The 16,472-nt window shown below is 47.3% G+C and overlaps 1 long non-coding RNA gene across 4 annotated transcripts; it reads right to left on the reverse strand.

Moving 5' to 3' along the window:
- Nucleotides 1-3,696: 3,696 nt before the first annotated feature.
- Nucleotides 3,697-16,200, reverse strand: LOC128772911 (uncharacterized). Of its 4 annotated transcripts, XR_008416983.1 has the most exons (8): nucleotides 14,856-16,200; nucleotides 9,783-10,020; nucleotides 9,297-9,414; nucleotides 8,454-8,536; nucleotides 7,354-7,613; nucleotides 5,251-5,830; nucleotides 4,029-4,409; nucleotides 3,697-3,798 (listed from the first exon to the last, which is right to left on the reverse strand). It is a non-coding gene; the product is annotated as an uncharacterized LOC128772911 (long non-coding RNA). The 4 variants fall into 4 exon arrangements; XR_008416985.1 differs by having other exon boundaries at nucleotides 7,354-7,563; nucleotides 9,297-10,020; XR_008416982.1 differs by having other exon boundaries at nucleotides 9,297-10,020.
- Between the last annotated feature and the right edge of the window lie 272 nt (nucleotides 16,201-16,472).

Below are 16,472 nucleotides of genomic sequence, written 5' to 3' on the forward strand. Positions count from 1 at the left end.
TCGGCTCAGGTCATGATCTCGAGGTCCATGAGTTCGAGCCCCGCGTCGGGCTCTGTGCTGACTGCTCAGAGCCTGGAGCCTGTTTCAGATTCTGTGTCTCCCTCTCTCTCTGACCCTCCCCCGTTCATGCTCTCTCTCTGTCTCAAAAATAAATAAACGCTAAAAAAAATTTTTTTTTTTTTAAATAAAACCCTTCAATGGCTCCTCATCTTTCTTAATGGCCAAAAGAAAATATTGCCCCTGGCCCACACGGGCCTTTCCGCCTCTCCTCCACACCCCAGACTGTGCCCACCTTTGGCCACAAATTCCCGGTGGGACAGCCTTCCCGGACGCTTCCTTTGACTGCCGGCCCTGTGAGGTCAGTAACACGTCTGTTTTTACTCCTCCCAGTGACCAGCACATAGTAGGAGCTCCAGAAACTCTGTCAAGCGAGTGCACGGATGGGCAGCTTATCCCCTGGAACAGACTGGGGGGGGGGGGGGGTGTGTTGGGATGCCTTCCAGCAGATTCAAGCAACTTCCAGACCAATCCCCCAATATCAAGATTAACACGCTGTAAAACAAAACCTCTCCGGTGCCTACACAACTCTTTCTATTTGCCTTTATAGCTCACGTGACGTCTCATGTTTCTGTGAGTCAGAACCTCCAAGCTGGCAAGGATTCCATTTGTCATTTCTCCGCAGGCAGAAACCCAAACACCGCAATCTCTGATTGCTTTATCCCTCTTCCTATTCACAGATCGCCCCTCGGGAGGCATCACGTCTTGATTTCCCTTCCTGGCTGCTAACACCTGTCGAATTATGAAACGGGGCACATTTCTTTTCTCAATTCTTACCTCTCCTTGACCAAGATTTCAGGGGGGATTTCAATCAGGAGAGTCACGGCGGATACCTGCCCCTCCCGCCCCCGCTTCCGTCTCCCGAGGAACCTTCCTTATTGAGCTGCTTATGTAGGTTAAACCACACCATTTGTTTTCTGCGTTTCAGAAGAATATTCGAGATCCTCAGAGTCTTCCGGATTTAGCCCACACTAGATTTTTCTTCTCATCTCTCATACTGTCAACGAACGGGCGGTTCAAGCTGCCCCGAGTTGTGATGAGCTTCAGTGTCTAGAATCAAAGATTATTTCATTGTTGCTACCGTTTCCCACTGACCAAACTCTTTTCACAACTTCAGGCGGTGGCCTGTGCTGCTTGCCTCTTGCTCGGGCCAGCCAATCCGAGGTTTCAAATTGAGTCCGGCTCTTAGACACTGATTCGGATTTTAAGGGGTGGGGGGGGGGGGGGGTCGGGTGACATTGGGGCTTTATTATGCCACGACGTCAGTTCTGTTACTACCACTCTTTCTAAGATATATTTGTGGAGACCAAGGAATGCTTTGAGTCTCCTTCTGGAAGAAACCTTTTCTTCATTACAAAATGCCAGATAAGGGGCTCCTGGGTGGCTCAGTCAGGTAGGCGTCTGACTCAGCTCAGGTTTTGATCTCACGGTTTGTGGGTTCGAGCCCCCACTTCTGGCTTAGAGCCCGGAGCCTGCTTCGGATTCTGTGCTTCGGCTCCCTCTGCCCCTCCCCCGCTCGCGCTCTGTCTCTGTCTCTCGAAATAAATAAACGTTAAAAAAAAAATTTTTTTTGTTAATGCCAGATAAGCCCCAGGGCATTAAGGTTTTGCACACAGATCTGACCACCCTGCCGGGCCTAGAAACATTTCTCTGCAGTGCTTCCAGAAGGCATCCTGCCCTGATGATTCAGCCCCAGGCACACCCAGGATTCTTCACACCGCACCTCTTACAGCTAGAAAAGATTTCTCTGCATCCCTAGGCTAGCGCTTAAGCCAGAAGAGTGGGTCACAGAACACTTTCAGCCAGCTGAGCCGTTCTTAGGCGTGGTTTGTGAAGCTTTGCCTTGAGAACAGTCTAAAATGAATGACCGATTTGGCCACCCTCTGTTTTCCCTTTGTCTCCAGAAACCCCCGGAATGTTCTCCGAGATGCCAGGAGGTAAATTAAAAGCCCCACTCATTTATGTGTGCTGCCCAGCCGTGGTCCATCAACATCAGCACCTATCTTTGGACACTTCCCAGATAAGTTATATTTGATCTAGGGACCTATCGGTGAATTGTAGGTTATATCTAATTACACTCGTCAGCCAGTGTAAGTCAGGAACAAACCTTTCTATTTCACTCCAAAATACCGTGAAACCCCTTCAGGGAGTCTAATGATTATACTGTAGGGGTTTGTATGAACCAACGAGGGTAAATAATTAGACTATATTGTTAATTAATATCGCAGTGCCTTCTAGCACAAAGAGATTTAAGATTATGATGGTATTGAAGTAACAGTAAGTGGAGAAACTCTTGCTGTTGATGAAGCCAGGAGGAACAAAGAAAGTTTTGTCAGACTGACAAAAATACCCTGCAATTCTGGCAATCTGATGTCAAAAGTTTCGAGCGTGTTTAAAGGAAGTTTTCAATTTAGCGAGTGCTCTGTTTGCCAAAATGAATGTTGGTCTTTATTACCAAAAAGAAATCCAGAGAAAATGAAAGGCAGGTACTGTACATTTCTACTTGGCATGACAGCAAAACTTTTTGTAATCATGTGAACTTTCTGGAAATAATAACAATTAACGCAGATTTCATAATGGGCACTGTTTCAATTTTTGTTTCATTAAGCTGCGTAAAAATACAGGCTCATGAAAAAGCCGGTTCAATTAAAGCGTGAACTTTTCATGATTTCTAACACATTTTACCTATTTTTAATTGATGGAAGTGTTACCGTATTTTGCCAACCCAAGAATTTTTCACACTTCTTTAATTCAAACCAGCTTGATTTTTGCAATTCAAATAGACAGGTTATTATTTGGCATTAACTGGAAATCAAATAAAGCAATAGTAAAATTTATTAAATAGATCACAATGCACACATTATTTCCTAAAGAAATTTATTGTACACCATCAAAATACAGGAAATCAATTTTTGTTTCGCCGTAGCTAATCCTTACAACTCCTTAATGAGGAGGATACTAATATTCTGCAAAGATGATTTGGCAAGGGAGCAAATCCAAGCTTTAAAAAGTTACCTAACTTGCCCAAGGTCATATAGCAAGCAAAAGGTCCATGATCCTAACACAGGTAATCTGGCCACCTGTCATATCTTCTATAGGCTGAAGATAATAAGTTCCTTGAACAAGGGTTGTATCTTCCTTTTTCTTTTTTTTTTTTTTCTTGACATATTAATTTATATGTTTTTTTGTTTGCTTGCTTGTTTTTTTTTTCCCCCGATGCACTGTTCCTGGGCAAGGCACCTATTAGTAAATCTAGTTAATGGCTTGTTTTCAGCTTTCTATTAAACACAGCTCTCTACAACCTACATCTCTATACATTTACGGTCAAGCAACACTTAATGTTAATTACGGTGATTCCTAAGTCATGGCTAGATAGCAAAGAGTCCTCTGAAGCATCACAGAAAGGTAAAGTTATGTCCACGTGTATCTTGAGCTACAGATTAGTTTCTCCAACTACTGAATGAGTTGATCAACGCTGTTGGTCTTATAGACACCACAATTATATCACAGCCCAAAATGAACCAACTTTTTCACCTTCTACTCAAAATCTCTCTTCGCCCGAGCTTCCCAACTAGACCCCAGGGAGTAATCCTCGAGTACTTTTTTTTGTCACTCACCCCCATTTGGTCACAGAGTATCCATTCTACCCGCTAATTGTCTTTCGGTTCCATTCCCTCCTTTACGTCTTCAGTGCCTTGATTCGGACCCTTACATTCTTCTGCCCAGAAGATTTTTTTTTGACTTTTTTTTTTTATTTATTTTTGAGACAGAGAGAGACAGAGCATGAATGGGGGAGGGGCAGAGAGAGAGGGAGACACAGAATCGGAAGCAGGCTCCAGGCTCTGAGCCATCAGCCCAGAGCCCGACGCGGGGCTCGAACTCACAGACTATGAGATCGTGACCTGAGCCGAAGTCGGACGCTCAACCGACTGAGCCACCCAGGTGCCCCTGCCCAGAAGATTTTTAACAACTTGGTTACAGGCCACCTTGCACCCAGTCTCTCACAATTGGTATTCTTCCTCGCAGGTGCCCACAGTTTCTCAAATAGAAACTATTCACTTCTTTTTTCAATTTTTTTTAACGTTTATTTATTTTGAGAGAGATCGGGGTGGGGGGGGAGGGGCAGAGAGAGAGGGAGACACAGAATCGGAAGCAGGCTCCAGGCTCTGAGCTGTCAGCACAGGACTCAAAACTCACGAACCGCAAGATCGTGACCTGAAACAAAGTCGGACGCTCAACCAACTGAGCCGCCCAGGTACCCCAGAAACTGTTCACTTCGTAAAGACAGCTGACAGCTGTTCTTGCCTTAAAGACGTATTTCCCACCGTGAGATCCGTGGAACTCTGAAAACACTGTGAATAGGGAAAGACAAATAGGTTTAAGACAAGCTCTTGGAGGGGCAACTGGATGGCTCGGTCGGTTAAGCGTCCAACTTCAGCTCCGGTCATGTTCTCGAGGTTCATGGGTTCAAACCCCGCGTTGGGCTCTGTGCTGACAGCTCAGAGCCTGGAGCCTGCTTCGGATTCTGTGTCCCCCTCCCTCTCTCCCCCTCTCTGCCCCTCCCCTGCTCATGCCCCGTCTCCCTGTGTCTCTCAATAATAAATAAACGTTTAAAAGTTAAAAAAAAAAAAAAAAAAGACAAGCTCTTGGAAATGTATAAGGCAGAGTCATATATTAAAGGCCCTGAGAAGTCCTGCAGGAAAGAACCCCATCCAACAGCCTAACCCTGCGTTCCCTACTTGTATTTGGCCTTAAAACCCCCTGTTTTCACAAACAATACCAATTACCACCTCAAGGAACCAGTATTCTTCGAAGGATAGCTTGAGAAAATACCGTCCTGCCAGATACATTCACTGCCATGCCAGCTCAGCCACATGATTCACCACCTTCCTCAACCAATTACCAATTAGCCGTGTTCATGGCTCCTTCCGAGGCGATCACATACTCATTGTGTCGAGTTAAACACGAAGCCCCTTCAGAACAGAAGGTCTGTTCCCCGATGTTTCGATCTGAAGAACTTTTCCTAACAACTTCAAGACCCAGCTCAAACGTTAGCACTGCTCTCAAGCTCTCCTCAAGCCACTCCTCCGTGCTGCTCCGCTGTGGGCCATCGTTCTAACATTGCACGCATTTGAGGTTATTAGGCCCTTTTATGTTTGCATCTGGAGTACCTAGCGTATGGCAGCAACTCACCCAATGTCGATTGCAGGTCCATTTCGTTGTATTCTCATTCAGTACCTTCGAGATGGCAGGTGTCAATGCATATTTGTTACAAAATTTCTCATGACCGGTCAAATCGACTTGAAAGAACACGCAGCTGTAGGGGTGACAGCTGAGATAAAGGGGTGTTATCTCCCCCGGGAGAGGTACCAAAGGCCCCGCTCTAACTCAAGAGGCTAGATTCGGTCATCTAATCGACCTAGCGGTAGCCTTATTCCTCCCCGCCCCCAACCTCATCAGCACCCTCTGCATCTGTACCTCCCTGGGAGGGGACAATCCTCTCCAAAAGAGGAAGCCATATACTTGTCAGCCCCAGATACAACTCATCAGTGGAAGGCACTAGTGTGCACAAGGCACAATGTTGGACGCCCAAGGAGTCCACGCCCTTGCCCGGAAGTATATGGTACCCAATGAGGTATCCCAAGAGGAACGGCAGCTTCCTTACTACTCACTGCAGGACACAATCCACTGGGAAACAGTCTAGCTCTCCTTGGCTCTGAGGAAGTTAATTTCCAAAGAGTTGCATCGAATCCTTTTTGAGGATGAGGCGGACCTGTCAGAGGAGGATAAATGAGGCAGCATTTAAAACCATTTAACACCTTGCTCGGCACTCTCAATAAGAGTGTATCACATTTGATTCTGCTTCTCCTGGATTTTACAGTTTATAGAAATAAAAAGAGGAACCACTTACAAGAAATTAATAACCAGCTCAAAAATCAGCTACTCAGTGTATTTTGGACAGATCTATTTGTCTCTGCCATTCTCCATGTTAAATGAAAATTAAAACACACTCTTTAAAAACAAACAAACAAAAAAGCCCTCCTAATTCAGCAGAACAGCATTCAGCAGTCTGCATCTGAAGCCACCTAAATGTGCTGACTCAATTTATTGTCCAAAGTTTAGCAATTTGAGACCACAATGTCTTTAAGATAAGGTCTGGATACAACCTGGGCATGGATGGTCTGGCTCCGTCACAGGAGAGTTAGAAATTCTCGTTGGAATCTAGCAGAACATAAATGTTTCTTTCGTAAGGTTGGGACCTTTCAAATTATTTCCCATTATTTTGTGAGGGAGTCAGATGCATGAAGCAATTTAAACAAGCCAGGCAGGGAACAAGCCACAGCCTGCACTGGGGACTGGACGAAGTCACACACAAAGAAGACTTGAGCCGTCGGGGGGTCCGGGCCCCAGCTCTTAGGAGCATGCATGTTCCCAGGGTTGGAGTTAATGAGGCCATTGGTTCCCTCCTTCTCCTTTCCAGAGATTATCATGATCAATTTGCATGATGATTATGGAAAAAAATTAAAACACTATTCCCAAAGATCAAGTTAATAAAGGCCTTTGAGACACAGAGCTTCCTGGAGGAGAAAGCTATCTTTTTCTCTGAAAGAAGGAACAGCACTTAAGATGAGCTCCAGTCTAGCTCAGTGAAGCGATGGTGAATTCCTACCCCCCTCCCTATTTTTTTTTTTAATTCATAGCCTCTTACACCTCGATTAGACCTCTCTCCCTTAAGAGCACGTAACGAATTTAATACAAATTCAGACTGAAATAAAAAGAGCAGGGAGAGAGGGGGGATTGGAATAAAGACAAGAAAAGAATATGAATCGGAGGAATTCTCTTGTGGTTGAAAAGCCATTTGCTGGGGCGCCTGGGTGGCTCAGTCAGTTGAGTGCCCGACCTCGGCTCAGGTCACGATCTCGCGGTCTGTGAGTTCAAGCCCTGTGTCGGGCTCTGTTGCTGACAGCTCAGAGCCTGGAGCCTGCTTCGGATTCTGTGTCTCCCTCTCTCTCTCTGTCCCTTCCCCGCTCATGCTCTGTCTTTCTGTCTCTCTGTCAAAAATAAATAAACCTTTAAAAAAATGAAAAAAATAAAAGCCATTTTGCTCCTCCTTTCAGTGACAGATCCTACGTTTCCTAGATTCAAACAAAAAAAAATCATTTCTCCTTTGCGCCTAAGAGAGAGACATCTACGGTGACTCCTCTCTCCATAGGAGCCACAAAACTGTCCTTACTGCCTCGCTTAAAGGCAAGAGTCTCACATACAGAGCGATTCCTTCTTCAGTTCAGTTCTTACCCTGTTCCTGTCTCTTACGTGAGACAAGATCCTGCTTTTCCCTTCGAGGGAGGTTTGCCTTTTCTGTTCCGTAGAGAAAGCCTTTAACCACCTTGGCAGCCGGCTCGGAGGATGAAATGAATGAAACCAGTCGGCTCCCACTTCCCCTCTGACAGAATCTCTTGTTTGTAGGCAGTCGTGGTGAAAAGCCCAGGTGATGAAGGGGAAAACCTAGCCAAGGCACAAGATCGGCTTTCTTAAGCTTGTTCTTCGTGGTATCGCTACAGGACAGAGTGGGCGATAAAGCAGGACTGTATAAAAACGCAAAACAGAAGTCTGTGCAGCCCTTCCGTCTACTATGCATTTTACATTTAGCATCCGACCTATCTTTATCAGATTTGCAACAAGAAAAGTAGTAAAGCCAACAAACACTCTATATCACAACTAACTTTCCCGGCAAGTCATCTCCATGTCTCTATTTCATCCCCCTTACCTCATGGTGGGGAGTCCCCTGGGTGTAAAGACATTCATACCCTTTCTCAATAATTTGTGTTACTGTTGATCCAGGCTTTTCCCTAACCCATGCTACTGTTGACTCCCGTAGTGCATGGTCACCAGGAAGCCACCTGTCACAGTTTATGTCCAGCAAACCCACAAAGAAGGAAATACAGTAAAACCTTGGTTTGTGGACACAGTTCATTCTGGAAACATGCTTGTAATCCAAAGCACTTGCATATCAAAGCAAATTTCAAGGGCCATTGGCTCGGTTGTGATCACGTGACCTTCGGTGTCAGGTCCTACTCTCCCTAAGCTAATCTCCCTATTGGGAGACGTTGCTTGTTTATCAAGATAAAATTCATTAGAAAGGTTTGCCCGTCTTGCAGAACACTCCCAGAACAAGTTACTCGCAATCCAAGGTTTTACTGTACTCTTTTCTCAGCACGGAATCTGACGAAGAAAACACTCTTAAGAAAAAAGGATACTCTTGGAGTGGCTTTTTTACATTTTATCTATAATTTATCCGTTATGTCTTGCCAATGACTGAAGTCACGTCTTTGAAAATTGAAGGCTGTCATTCTAGGACAGCCGTGGCCGTAATAAATCGATTCGAGAACGCTCACCCAGGATGCACGTTGTGCCCAGCACTGTGTGAAGTGAGATCCAGCTTCCACCAAGCCCAACACCCGGTGCTGGATCCACCCACCTGGAGGAAAGAAGGCCTTTTGGTCATCCCTCTGTCTCAAGGGGCACCTTTTCCTGATAATCATATTTGATTCAGGGAGCTCAGGGCTGGGGGATAGAGAAAGCTTGTGATCTAATGACGCTAATTTGGTAGCAGATGATACAAATTACCCAAAAAGCAGTCTTTATGGATAAAAGGTAAACAGTGGAGAGGCCATTGCTTCCCTTTTATAGTTTCTATATCTAGTCTTTGGGCAAGCATAAAGACGCTGTCGTGTTCAATCCTCTTAATTCTATGAGGCTCGCCTTCCGGTGAGTCAACTCACCTCCGACCACCCAGCAGCTAATATGTGACCCTGAGATCCCGTTTCTCCCCAAGGAAGGAGGACCCAGAAGAAGGAAGGTGGGAGGTTTCTGATTGGAACGTGTGGTATTTAGCACTAATCTCTAATGCCGGGCACAACTCTTGGCACATGGTGGACTCTCGAGATGTCTTTGTTGAACGGAGCTCAGGAGGGAAGGCTGGAGAACCAAGATTTATTGAGCAGGTCTGGAAGGCGCCTAGAGGATCGTGTGTCAGGAGGTGATCGCTCTTGGGGTGGCCTCTTTCATATCGCTGTAGTGCCCGCCCTGCCCCCCCGCCCACTACTCACTGCCCCAACATCACTCCAAGGGATCGGGGACTTTTGTTCCCAAGCGTCACCAACAGGCAGGGAAGTTCAGACTACTTCCTGAAGTCTCCCCTCTCGCCTGCCAGTTGGCCTTTCTTCCAGTTCACGTACCTGCGCGAGGAGACGGGAAACCCCTTGAGGAAAGCTTCCCATCCATCTTCCTGGTGGTCTTTCATTTCTTTGCCAATAAGACGATCTGCTTCACAACACACTTCGATATATTTGACATCTGTCATAAAACCCGGGTCAGGCATACCTGTCTTCTGTTAAAATAAGCCACTCTACGGAGGCACTTCCTCTGCTGTTAAGGCCCCGCCAGAAATAATTATTGACACGTTGTCCACACGTCCAGCCAACCCTCTTAATAGGAGCCATAACTTATGGGTCCTGGGTTCCCCCACTCCTCCAGAGAAACCAGGTAACACTTAGGGGACCAGAAGGAGACGCCATGATATTAAAACATGACGGGAAAGCTGTAGCTGAAGCAACTGACTTGAAATGAACACCTTCCTGTAACATCTTTCAAAAGTTAGTGACTGTGGCGATACACAGCTGTTTCTTTGCGAGGAGGCATAAAGTTTCCTCAAAACACTTTACCCAGATGACACCGATGTTCAGGCAACGCAGAAGGAAGCTGATACAAGTTTTCCGAATGACAGCGATCCCTCTTTAGACTTCACGTGGCTCAGCCTTTGGGAGGGTTCCTTACTGGGGACGATTCTGGACACTTGGACTGTCAGTGCATCATGTGAACGTGAGAGCATTTGCTTCTGATTCTCGCTGCTCCCTTGGCAGGCACCCATGGAAAGGGTAGCTCTCAGCTTCCCCCAAAGACCTGCCAGTTGGAAAACTTGTCTCGAGATTGTTAAAATCACTCCTACGCTCAAATGCGTTATAGCCCTTTGAGCCTGTGCGGGCCAAGGACATACAGCAAATTATATAACGCAAATTATATAAGAGAGTGTGGGCATATATACCTCTCCCTGCTGATCAGGAAGGAAGAATAGAGATGACTTTTATGAAGGAAAAAGGACTTTTTTTTAAGTTTACCTATGTATTTTGAGAGAGGCAGAGAGAGCATGAGCTAGGAGAGGGGCAGAAAGGGAGAGAGAGAGAGAAAGAATTCCAAGCTGACTCTGCAGCTCAGAGCCTGACACGGGGCTCGAACTCACACGCCGTGAGATCACGACCTGAGCCCAAATCAGGAGTCGTTTAACCGACCGAGCCACCCAGGCTCTCCAGTAAAAAAGGATTTTAGAAACGCATGTGCTAACTTCCTGTGTGTTTTGTTGGAGTAAGGAAGGGGGACCCCTTTTTGAAGATGGCTGCAAACATTTCCTCATGGAAATAATTGCCAGGGAAGTGACATTTCAGCAGCTCAGATGTAGCAGGCAGGACAGAACACGTTCCTCGTAACAAATGTTCTACTAGGCAAAAGTAAAACATTTGTTGGAATGGATTTGGGTCAGCTTGACCACGTGAGCAACCCAAATGGCTCTTCGGTGGGCACACAGGGCAGGGGTGTCCGGGAAGGGAGGGGTTGATGCATAACAAAACAATGCAAAGATTAAAACTAGAACTGGCCTTTATTTGGGCCACTGGGGTAAAGAGACTAAGAAAATATCCCAGGATCCATGGTAAGAAAGTTTGTTCTCCCCGCAGACCCAGACAGGGCTTTTAAGAACAGAGGAAATGAGGGGCTCTTGGGTGGATCAGTTGGTTAAGCATCCAACTTTGGCTCAGGTCATGATCTCACGGTTTGTGAGCTTGAGCCCCGCATCAGGCTCTCGGCTGTCAGTACAGAGCCCACTTTGGATCCTCTGTCTCACTCTCTCTCTCTGCCCCTTCCCCACTCGTGCTCTCTCTCTCTCTGTGTCAAAAATAAACATGGGGCGCCTGGGTGGCTCAGTCGGTTACGCGTCTGACTCCAGCTCAGGTCATGATCTTGCAGTCCGGGAGCTCAAGCCCTGCGTCGGGCTCTGTGCTGACAGCTCAGAGCCTGGAGCCTGCTTCAGATTCTGTGTCTTCCTCTCTCTCTCTCTCTCTCTCTCTCTCTCTCTGCCCCTCCCCTGCTCATGCTCTGTCTCTCTCTGTCTCAAAAACAAATAAACATTTTTAAAAAATTAAAAATATTAAAATAAAAAAATAAACGTTAAAAAAAATTAAAAAGCAAAAACAAGAGCAGAGAAAAATGCCCAAGTATCGAAAAGTGCACACAAGAGAGTAATAGTTCTGGCTGGCAACGTACTTTCCGGGTCCTTTTTCTCACCCCACGCTTGTAGAGATGCCAGACAATTTTGTTTGCACACACATAACCTGACTGCTCCATGCTAAAATGGGAAATAGACTGTCCTGTTCAAACTGGAATAAATTGTTGAAAGAAGCATAAGGGTTTAAGTGTCTTCTTCCGGATCAGGAAATCATCTATCATTGGGACTTTGAGTTAGAGCATTGTAAAGAAGAAACTTGTTCTGTACGTTTATGCTGCTAAACTAGGAAGAAAGACTGCTGTTGAAAGAGATGTTTTAGCAGTATCTGGACGAGAGATTAACTCTGCAGGAGGCAGAGGAAATCGCCAATTTCCCCTTTGTCCACCCCACTCAACTCAAACCACCCCGAACTGTCAGTGGACCTGAAATCGAAGGAAGCAGCTAATTGGATGACCACTAACGACACCGGCGCTGAAGGATGTTAAGATAAGGGTAACGTAACTGGTGTTTCCAACTAGGAGCAGATCCGTTGCCGGAATCGAAAAACACCAGCAATGCCAACGGACCCCCAAAACGATCGGTCTTTAGTGTCCCACGCCACAAGTGTCCGAAGCAGAGTGTGGTTTATCCTCTGCCGAGCGGATGCCCACGTCCGCACCAAAGTCGGAACGAACGCTTCCTCCCCAGGGTTTGTGCTAGACAAGCGGGTCCGGCGCTGGCCGGGACTCCCCAGCTTTTCCACAGATGAAGGGGCATCCATTTCTGAACTCAGCGAAAGGACCATCACCTGTTAGTTGGTGGCGTGTCTCAGGTCTCACAGGGTGAACGGTTGCTGAACAGCAGGCATTCCGAGATCTGCAGGGAATAAGAGCCTCCTACACGAGTCCACCTTCCCTCTCACGTGCAAAGTACCTCAACGAGATGCCTGCACCCCGTCCGGTGCCAGTGATAACAGAAGTCAGGCCGGGAAGGTTTTTCATTCTACGCCGGCAGCCAGTAGGGGATCGACGTCCCATGGAACGTTAAGTACCTTGCGCATCAAGGCCTTGGCATGTCGCTTACCTTGGCGGTTGGGGAGGGGGCCCATTCCCACCGAGTGCCGTCTACACACACGTGGCAGATGTGCTGGGGAAGAACTCCCCCACCTTCTTGCCAGATTCTGACGCGGTGCCCGATGCCCGCGTTTGGAGGGAATTGGTGGCACTTTTCGTACGACCGCACGTAAGACAGCGCGTTGTTTCTCCCTGAGAAATGGCTCGCCTCCGCTACGTAGGCGAAGAGCTGGGTTCTGATCCCAAGGACTGCTCTGGAGGCTGCTGCCCGTGTCCTAGGAATGAAACAACCTTCCGCCCACACATGATGACTTCTCTTGTCCCGGCGGTCCGGCTTCCGCGCAAAGGTCTGTTGTACAAAACCCTGGCCTGCCCCTTCTGACTTCTGCAAGTGTGATCTCCTTTCCATCCTGTGCAGCATGGAAAGCAAGTGACACGTGTTCAGGTTTTATGCTAACAAGGTCCTTGGCCTCGTCGTGCCCACATTTAAATGTGCCAAGACCGCGCATTTCGACGGCGCAGTCTTCACTTCCCGACGCCGAAATCTGTGCCTGTAGGTGAGAGAGGACTGGATGCTATCACCCCGATGGCTGATGATTGATGATAATATTTCTACATCCATCGCTAAGCCTCTTAAGTTTCTTCTTCACTTTGGGAGTACTTAGCATCTCAGCCTCGCTCAGCCAGGCGCTCCATAAATGCACCTTTATAAACCTCTCAGGGGTAAACTGGGTCAGTTGATGTTGTTTCAGAACATCTGGAAAAGAGTCATCGGGGCGGGGAGGGCTGTAAAAGCTCTTTGTGCTCAGGCTCAGGGGATGGAATGAAAACACGGATGTGACACATACCAAATGATTCTAAAACATCCACTTGTTTGTAAGGGCCCCAGCTATGCGCTATCTGCTTTTGCTTCACATGGGAGGGGTTCGGCAAGGACACGGAGTTCAGATTATGTGTGAGTCCTCCCACACAGGCGTAAAAATCCCTTCTCTGGCATTTCTTAGGCGAGCGTTTAAGTTTTTATTTGTTTATTTTGAAAGAGAGAGAGAGAGAGAGAGAGAGAGAGAGCCAGGGAGGGGCAGAGAGGGAGGGAGAGAGAATCCCAAGCAGGTTCCCCACTGTCAGCGCAGAGCCCGACGCGGGGCTCGAACTCATGAACCGTGAGATCGTGACCTGAGCCGAAATCAAGGATGCTTAACTGACTGAGCCGCTCAGGCGCCCCCGCAGTATTTCCTTATAGGGAGGGACATCCAGACATTTCAGGGAAGGAAAAAGTCGTTCTTTAAGCATCTTGAATTCCAAGCGGGGGAGTTTCGTAAGTGACGGAGGGATGCATTTTATGGTTCTCACTTCCCTTAAAATAGTAATTAAGAAAACACATAAGAGCTTCTCCTTAAGGGGCGCGCTGAGAGTTAAGCTTAGCTGGCCCTCCGCACTGGCCGTATTGCACTGTCCTCCTGGATTAGCCCGGGTGCCAGGCTGTTCCTTCAAATTAAGACAATATGCTTGTAATGATGAACTAATATAGTGTTGACCATCCATCTTCCTTTTGTGATCTGGCTCTCGTCGAGCTGAAATGAAGCCACGTCTTCTGCCTGTGGCTGATTAAACACAGAGTAAATCCGCATCTCTAAGGAGGCTCTAATGATTCTCCACAGAGCCCAGGTCAGGCCAGCCGGCACCTGCCGGCCCCAGCTCGGCTGCTCCCATCATAAAACGGAGCATCGGTGTCAGAGACGTGGTAGGTTTCTTTCATCCGGTGTATCGCTCCGGCCAGGCCGAATGAAGCTTGCTGGGGACACGAGGTGCCTGTCGCGCCACAGGTAACACACGGTCCCCAGGGAAGGCTCGTCCTCCTCAAGAGTGAAAAGCCCACCACTCTGGGCAAAAACCTGTGCCTTTGCTAGAAGTCTCCGCGGCTTACACCCTGCGGTCTTCTTTTAATAAAAGCGGGTCGGGAAACATCAAGGGGAATCTTGAAAATAAGGTAATCCTTTATTCATCCACTCATTTCTTCTTCTTCTTTTTTTAATGTTTATTTATTTCGTAGAGAGAGACAGAGAGACCGTGAGAGTGAGGGGGAGGGCCAGAGAGAGACAGAGACACAGAATCGGAAGCAGGCTCCAGGCTCTGAGCTGTCAGCACAGAGCCCGATGCGGGGCTTGAACCCACGAACCCCGAGATCATGACCTGAACGGAAGCTGGACGCTTAACCGACTGAGCCACCCAGGCGCCCCTATTCTTTTTTATTTCATTCATTCAGTGAAAGCTTGTCGAGCACCTGTTGTGAATGAGGCCCCATGCCAGGAACTGGGATTTGGACACGAACACGGGGTCAATGCCGCCCCTGCCCTCCTGGAGGTCACATCCTAGTGACAAGACAGATTCATGATGAATTAAGTACTTACCACTGTGAGCGGTACCCCAAAGAAGAAGGAGCACCGGGGGTAGATAAGGAGGGGACTGATGTTTTCTAGGCTTCAGGGAAGATTTCCCTGGGGAAGGGATAGTTGAGCTTAGACTTAAAGCACAAGGGGGTAGTAAGTTAATAAAGCGATGAAAGAGTATTTTCAGCCAAGGACACAGCATGTTCAAAGATCCAGGGGTGCAAAACTAATGCTTGGCCCATCTGAGCCCGGTGAGAGGGAGAATGTCTAAACAGGAGGCTGGTTACATAACGGGGCTCCAAGGCCTTTAGGCTGAGGTAAGGAGTTAGAGTTTTGTCCCAAAAGCTTGACTGGAACTGGTGGTTTGTAAGCAGGAAAGTAAAATGAAATCACTTCTTGCCTTTTATGGAGCGGGACTAATGTCTTCGGGCTATATTTGCCGGGCGCGGTGCAGATTTGTAGTTTATGATCTCCAAAGATTTCAGCGTTCCTTTCAGGTGGGTATTTTTAGCCCCATCTTATAGGGAATGAAACTGAGGCTGAGAGAGGGTAAGTGAATGGCCGAGATCACACAGCTGGCCAGGTGGGGCCAAGTCCCCCCAAGGTCAACCTCACACCCAGGTCCTTTCCTCTGCCTCACGCTGCCTGCCCACACACAGACTGAACGCTCGCCTGCGAAACACTTGTGACATTCATGTAACCTCACTTTCTCCCAATGGCTTGACGTTGAGAGAATTTCCTATTTAGTGATTGGTAATAAATTAGAACTCCATTTAAATCGTGATAGAATTAAAGATTGGGTCGCAGACTTACCTCATCTCTTAGAAAGGAATCCTAGGACCAAAGTCTTAAATGAGTTCCCTTTATTATTATTTTTTTTTAATAGTGAGCTCTGGGTTTGTTTTGTTTTCTTAATGTTTATTTATTTATTTTCAAGAGAGAGAGTGAAAAGGGGGGGAGGGGCAGAGGCAGAGGCAGACAGAGAATCCCAAGCAGGCTCTGAGTTGTCAGCGCAGAGCCTGACGTGGGGCTCAAGCTCATAAGCCATGAGATCATGACCTGAGCCAAAATCAAGAGTTGGACGCTCAACCCGCTGAGCCACCCAGGTGGCCCGAAGGAGTTCGATTCAGAAGCTAAGAACCAAAGATCTGGATTCAGAGTGAACTGGGTTTAAATCCCAGCTTGTCTGGTAGCTGACGGCGTGATACAGGGGCGCCTGGGTGGCTCAGTCGGTTGAGCCCCCGACTTCAGCTCAGGTCATGATCTCATGGTTGGTGGGTTCGAGCCCCACGTCGGGCTCTGTGCTGACGGCTCGGAGCCTGGAGCCCGCTTCGGATTCTGTCTCCCTTTCTCTCTGCCCTTCCCCTGCTTGTGCTCTCTCTCTCTCTCTCTCTCAAAAATAAACAAATATTTTAAAAAATGTTAATGCTAAAAAATTAAATAGCACGTGGATACAAACGCGAAGTCTCAGTTTTATCCTCCGTAAGTGCCTATATTCGGACCAAGTTCACTTGGTTGCTGTTAGGGTTAAATAAAATAGTGAAACAAACCAATTCTCCACGTTTCTGGCACACTCCATACTCGTTGGCCGCTAGCACGACCACCTGCACCGTCATCGTGATTATGGTCATCACCATC

The sequence above is a fragment of the Panthera pardus genome, unplaced genomic scaffold (assembly GCF_024362965.1).
Source record: "Panthera pardus isolate Hobbes unplaced genomic scaffold, ASM2436296v1 HiC_scaffold_24, whole genome shotgun sequence".
In the NCBI taxonomy this organism is placed as follows: domain Eukaryota; kingdom Metazoa; phylum Chordata; class Mammalia; order Carnivora; family Felidae; genus Panthera; species Panthera pardus.